Source organism: Carlito syrichta, unplaced genomic scaffold, assembly GCF_000164805.1.
Source record: "Carlito syrichta isolate Samal-C Ts95f unplaced genomic scaffold, Tarsius_syrichta-2.0.1 Scaffold309200, whole genome shotgun sequence".
NCBI classification, from domain to species: Eukaryota; Metazoa; Chordata; class Mammalia; order Primates; family Tarsiidae; genus Carlito; species Carlito syrichta.
Window position 1 is genome coordinate 701,830 of NW_007253296.1, and position 5,990 is coordinate 707,819.

The 5,990-nt window shown below is 43.8% G+C and overlaps 1 protein-coding gene across 1 annotated transcript in view; it reads right to left on the reverse strand.

Annotated features, from left to right (window-relative positions):
* Positions 1-5,990, reverse strand: part of ACACA (acetyl-CoA carboxylase alpha) — a 266,326-nt gene that overhangs the window by 238,383 nt on the left and 21,953 nt on the right. The window contains exon 2 of the mRNA XM_021717048.1: positions 5,295-5,341. The gene's annotated coding sequence lies outside the window, so the exon portion shown is untranslated. The remainder of the gene's footprint in view (positions 1-5,294; positions 5,342-5,990) is intronic.

A 5,990-nucleotide genomic window follows, 5' to 3' on the forward strand; every position in this document is an offset into this window, starting at 1 on the left:
AGACTCCAATTCAAAAAAAAAAAAAGAAACTTGGTGTTTAAGTGAACTACAAAATGATCACCTGGTTTCTAACACTATACCTGAGAGGCTATAAATTTTACATATGTGCATATTTTTTTTTCTACTAGGGGTATCATCCTATCACCCAGGTTGGAGTGCTGTGGCAAGGTCATGGCTCACCACAGCTTTGACCACCTGGGCTCAGGTGAACCTTCTGCCTCAGCTTCTGGAATAGCTGCGACTACAGGAACACCTGGCTTATTTTGTGATATTTTGTAGAAACAGGGACTCGCTATGTTTCCAGGCTGTTCTCGAACCCGTGGGCTCAAGAAACCCTCCCACCTTGGCCTCCCAAAGTGCTAGGATTAAAGGCATGAGCCACCGCACCTGGCCTCATATGTGTATACTTTTAAAATAAATTCCATATGAGTATTTTTTTATTGAGTCGGAGTGTCACTCTGTCACCCAAGCTGGAGTGCAGTGGCACACAGCTCACGGCCACCGCAGCCTCAACCTGCTGGGCTCAGGCAATCCTTCTGCCTCAGCCTTCAAGGTAGCCGGAACTACAGGCGTGCGCCACCACGCCCAGCTAATTTATTTTGATTTATTGTAGAGATGAGGCCTTGCTAAATAGACCAGGCTGGTCTCAAACCTGTGGGCTCAGGCAATCCTCTCACCGTGGCCTCCCAAAGTGCAAGTATTATAGGCACGAGTGACCATGCCTGGCCTTCATATGGGTAATTTTTTTTTACAGTGAATACACTTTATCTGTTCCTCTGAGATGAAATTGCTAAAAGTTAACATACAATACAGTAATGTGTTGACTATTTATAATTCACAGTATATTTTTTTCCTCTGAAAACTATAAGTACAAAAGTTAAGTGACAATGAGGTAATTAAAAAATATAAGGCTGGACGTGGTGGCTCAAGCCTGTAATCCCAGCACTTGGGAGGCCGAGGTAAGAGGATTACCTGAGCCCATGGGTTCGAGACCAGCCCAGGCAACTTGGCAAGACCTCATCTCTAAAATAAATCAAAAATTAGCTGGGTGTGGTGGTACATGCCTGTAGTTCCACTTCTTGGAAGACTGAAGCGGAAGGATCCTCTGAGCCCAGCAGGTCGAGGCTGCAGTGGCAGTGAGTGTGCCACTGCACTACTCTGGGTGACTGAGTGAAAGACTCCAACTCAAAAATAAAAAATATATATAAGGATGGACGTGGTAGCTTAAGCCTGTAATCCCAGCATTTTGGGAGGCAAAGAGAGAAGATTGTCTGAGATCAGGGGTTCAAAACGCCTGGACAACTTGGCAAGACCTCGTCTCCACAATAAATCAAAAAATTAGCCAGACGTGGTGGCTCACACCTGTAGTTCCAGCTACTTGGAAGGTTGAGACAGAAGGACTGCCTGAACCCAGCAGGTTGAGGCTGCGGTGGCCATGAGCATGCCAATGCACTCCAGCCTGGGTGACAGAGTGAGATGTGATTAAAAAAAAAAAAAAAAGACTGGGCAAGGTGGCTCAGCCTGGAATCCCAGCGCTTTGGGAGGCTGAGGTGAGAGGATTGCCAGAGCCTGAGGGTTTGAGATCAGCCTGGGCAACCTGGTGAGACTTCGAGACCTCATTTCTACGGTAAATCTCACACACACACACACACACACACACACACACACACACACACACACACACACACACACACACAAAATTAGCCAAACATGGTGGCGTGTGACTGTTGTTCTAGCTGCTTGGAAAGCTGAGGCAGAGGTGAGAGGATTGCCAGAGCCTGATGGTTTGAGATCAGCCTGGGCAACCTGGTGAGACTTTGAGACCTCATTTCTACGGTAAATCTCACACACACACACACACACACACACACACACACACACACAAAATTAGCCAAACATGGTGGCGTGTGACTGTTGTTCTAGCTGCTTGGAAAGCTGAGGCAGAAGGATCGCTGGAGCCCAGCAGGTCAACGCTGGGGTGGCCGTGAGTGTGCCACTGTACTCCAGCCTAGGCGACAGAGTGAGATTCCAACTCAAAAAAATAAAAATAAAGCAAAGCCCACCATAATAATAAAAACCCAAACTAAATGAAACAATATTTATTCTTCAAAAATTTTATTTAATAACTTCAAACTGAATACTGACTCAGTATTAAATAGCCTGTAGCCTAATCAATCATTTCGAATTAAAATATAGTAATTCCCTGCAAGGTATGGTGTTTCATGCCTATAATCTCAACACTTTGGGAGGCGGAGGTGAGAGGATTGTCTGAGCCCAGGGATTCAAGACCAGCCTGGGCAACTTAAAGAGACCTCATCTCCAAAACAAATAAATCAGCCAGGTGTGACTGCATGCACCTGTGGTTCCAACTACTTGGAAGGCTGAGGCGGAAGGGATCGCCTGAGCCCAGCAAGTTGAGGCTGTGGTCGCTGCGATAGTGCCACTACACTCCAGACGGGACAACGAAGTAAGACTCCAACTCAAAAAATAAGTATAGCTGGGCATGGTGGCTCAAGTCTGTAATCCCAGCACTTTGGGAGGCTGAGGTGACTGGATTGCCTAAGCCCATGGATCCAAGACTAGCCTGTGCAACTTGGTAAGACCACATATCTACAATAAATCAAAAAATTTGCTGGGGCCAGGCTCCGTGGCTCAGCCTGTAATCTAGCACTTTGGGAGGCCGAGGTGAATGGATTGTCTGAGCCTGCAGGTTCAAGACCTGCCTGGGCAACTTGGCAAGACCTCGTCTCTACAATAAATAAAAAAATTTCGGGCTCAGTGGCTCAGCCTGTAATCCCATGCTTTGGGAGGCTGAGATGAGTGGATTGCCTGAGGCCGCGGGTTCGAGACACGCCTGGGCAGCGAGACCTCATCTCTACAATAAATCAAAAAATCAGTCGGGCGTGGTAGCGCATGCCTGTAATTCCGGCTACTCAGAAGTCTGAGGCGGAAGGATTGCCAGAGCCCGGCAGGCCAGCAGGTGAGGCTGCGGTGGCTGGGAGCGGCCACGGCACCCCGGTCTGGGTGACCAAGTGAGACTCCAACTCAAAAAAAAAAAAAAAAAATTTGCTACAGAGGGTAGCACGTGCCTGTAGTTCCAACTACTTGGAAGGTTGAGGCAGAAGGATCACTGGAACCCTACAGGTCGACACCAGGGTGGCCGTGAGCATGCCACTGCACTCCAGGCTGGGTGACAGAGTGAGACTCCACCTCAAAAAAAAAAAAAAATAGCCGGCAATGGTAGCACGTGCCTGTAGTTCCTGCTGCTTGGAAAACTGAGGTGGAAGGATAGTCTGAGCCCAGCAAGTCAAAGCTGTGGTGGCCATGAGCTGCGTGCCACTGCACTCTAGCCTGGACAACAGAGTGAGACTACAACTCAAAAAATAATAATTATTATTATAATCAATCATTTATTATTATAATAAATGAGGTTCTTCGACCAGTAGCATTATCAGCATCACCTGGGAACCTGTTTAGAAGTGCAATTTCTTGGGCTCTTCCCCAGACCTACTAACTGTATCAGAATCTACATATTGGGGTCCATTAATCTATGTTTTAATAAGTCCTAAAGTGTGAGAATCACTGTGCTACAAGAATAAAATAGTAATAACAAATTGTTAGGAATGCTAAAACAAAACAAAACCTATACACATTTCCTGAAAGTGAGATGGAGATTACTTTAACTAACTTTTCTTTTCTTTTCTTTATTTATTTATTTTTGAAAAGGAGTTTCACTCTGTCACTCAGGCTGGAGTGCAGTGGCATCCTCACAGCCACTGCAGCCTCAACCTACTGAGCTCAGGTGCTTCTTCTACCTCAGCCTTCCAAGTAGCTGGAATCACAGACACGTGCTACCATGCTCAGCTAATTTTTTTGATTTATTGTAGAGACAAGGTTCGTCAAGTTGCCCAGGCTGGTGTCGAACCCCTAGACTCAGGCAATCTTCTAGCCTCCACCTCCCGAAGTGCTGGGATTAGAGGTGTGAGCCACTGAGCCTGGCTAACTTTTATTTCTAAAACTAGAATCAAATATAAACTCATCATGCAACAGGAACAATTTTATGGCTACATTTACTATACATTTCTCCCTTGAAATATAATGTTTCTTTATTTTAAAAAATTGTTCAAATGTTAGAGGCTCATTCTAGAAGCCTAAACGACAAATCAAGTTTTAAAAAGAGAGGGGAAAAAAACGGCTTGGCTCAGTGGCTCAGTCTGTAATTCCAGTGCTTTGGGAGGCCGAGGTGCAACTTGGTGAGACCTTATCTCTACAATAAATCAAAAATTAGCCGTGCGTGGTAGCGCGCGCCTGTAGTTCCAGCTACTTGGAAGGTTGAGGCGGGAGGATCGCTGGAGCCCAGCAAGTCGAGGCTGCAGTAGCCGGGAGCGGCCACTGCACTCCAGTCTGAGCGACAGAGTGAGACTCCAACTCAAAAAAAAAGAGAGAAAAAGGGAAAAAAAGAAAAAAAGGGAGAGGGAGGGAAAAAAGAGAGAGGAAGGAAGAAGAAATTTCCAACAGATTGATTACTCTCAAGAACACCAAAAGATACAGCAGCAAAAAGCCTATTTCTTTCACATTTTGGAGCAGTGAATAGACAAGTTTAAAAATAGCTGTAGACCCCCAAAATGAAATTCCATTCTAACTAACACAGAAAATAATCACTGCCTTCTTCAAGAGAAGTAAATAAGGTACGCAGGTGCTGATTCTAGCTTACAGTCTGAAGTTAGACAACCACACCAAAAAAATAAAATCACAAGAAAGCCACAATTCTTTGATTCCATGGGAGAAGAAAAAAAAAAGGGTAAACAAAACATGGTCCCCAAGCTACTAAATGCAAGACTCTATAAGACTAACTTCAAGTTTTTCTTTCCTACTTAAGAAGAACATGAAGGCAGCCTTCTCTGAAGGGTTACACAAGATTGGAGGCAGCTCAGTATTAACAGTTAAAGAGCCTGTCCAGAAACCAGCAACTGTACTGAACATTATTTCCCAGGCACGAGACTACAAACCACCAGAAACGAGAGGTCATGTATGGAAAATCACTGAGTAGATGCCCAGACACTCTAGAAGTTACTCCGCAGCCTGTCCCATTTTCACTAATTCTAGTCCTGAATTAAAGACAGAAGGTAGTGCAATACTACCATTGTCAGACTCCTTGTTCATTTCAGGTTATCCACTCTAAATCTTTTTGTGGAAGGCAACTTTTAACATAAAAGCCTACAGTTTAATATTTTACAACATGAACAAAATTTTTATCACATTGTAAACAAGGAGGAACATTATTTGTAACTGACCTCTTATAATTCTTACTGTCTGAGCAGATATCCACCTCCAAAAAGAACTAAAGAGAGAAAGAGAGAAATTTGAAGTTTGTTTTTTAAAGAAACCCAAACTTTTGTCAGTTCCTGTTTTCTCAGCATAGTACAAAGTTAAAAATACTCAAAGCATCATTTTTTTCTGGTCAAATCTATTATTTAACTTAAAGCACAAAGTTCAGCAGTTTAGCTATTTGTTCAACTCTGTAAATCAAAAGTATTATACATTCACATATTATTATTTGATAATAGTCCAGGCTTACCATTTCACAAGGTGGCTTTTCCAATTGTATACTCAGTGAATACATTCCAAACCTTTCATTTCCAATATTTAATCAAGAAGGATGCAGTGGGGAGAAGAGAACCACTAGATTCTCTACAACTCAGTAGGCTCTGATTTTGTTTCCAAGTGGTTATACCTACCCACAAAGGCTGGGAGCCAGGGAGAGGACAGAGCTCCCATTATAATAAGTCCTTAAATTTTAAAGGATCAAAGCTACTCCCCAAATCCTCACTCTCTTTTTAAGTCCAACAATTTAAATGTATCCAGGATAGAAATTCTCAACTTTGGCAATATTTAAGAATTACCTAAGGAGCTTTTAAAAAATACACAATGAAGCCAGGCTCGGTGGCTCAGCCTGTAATCCCATGCTTTGGGAGGCTGAGGTGAGTGGA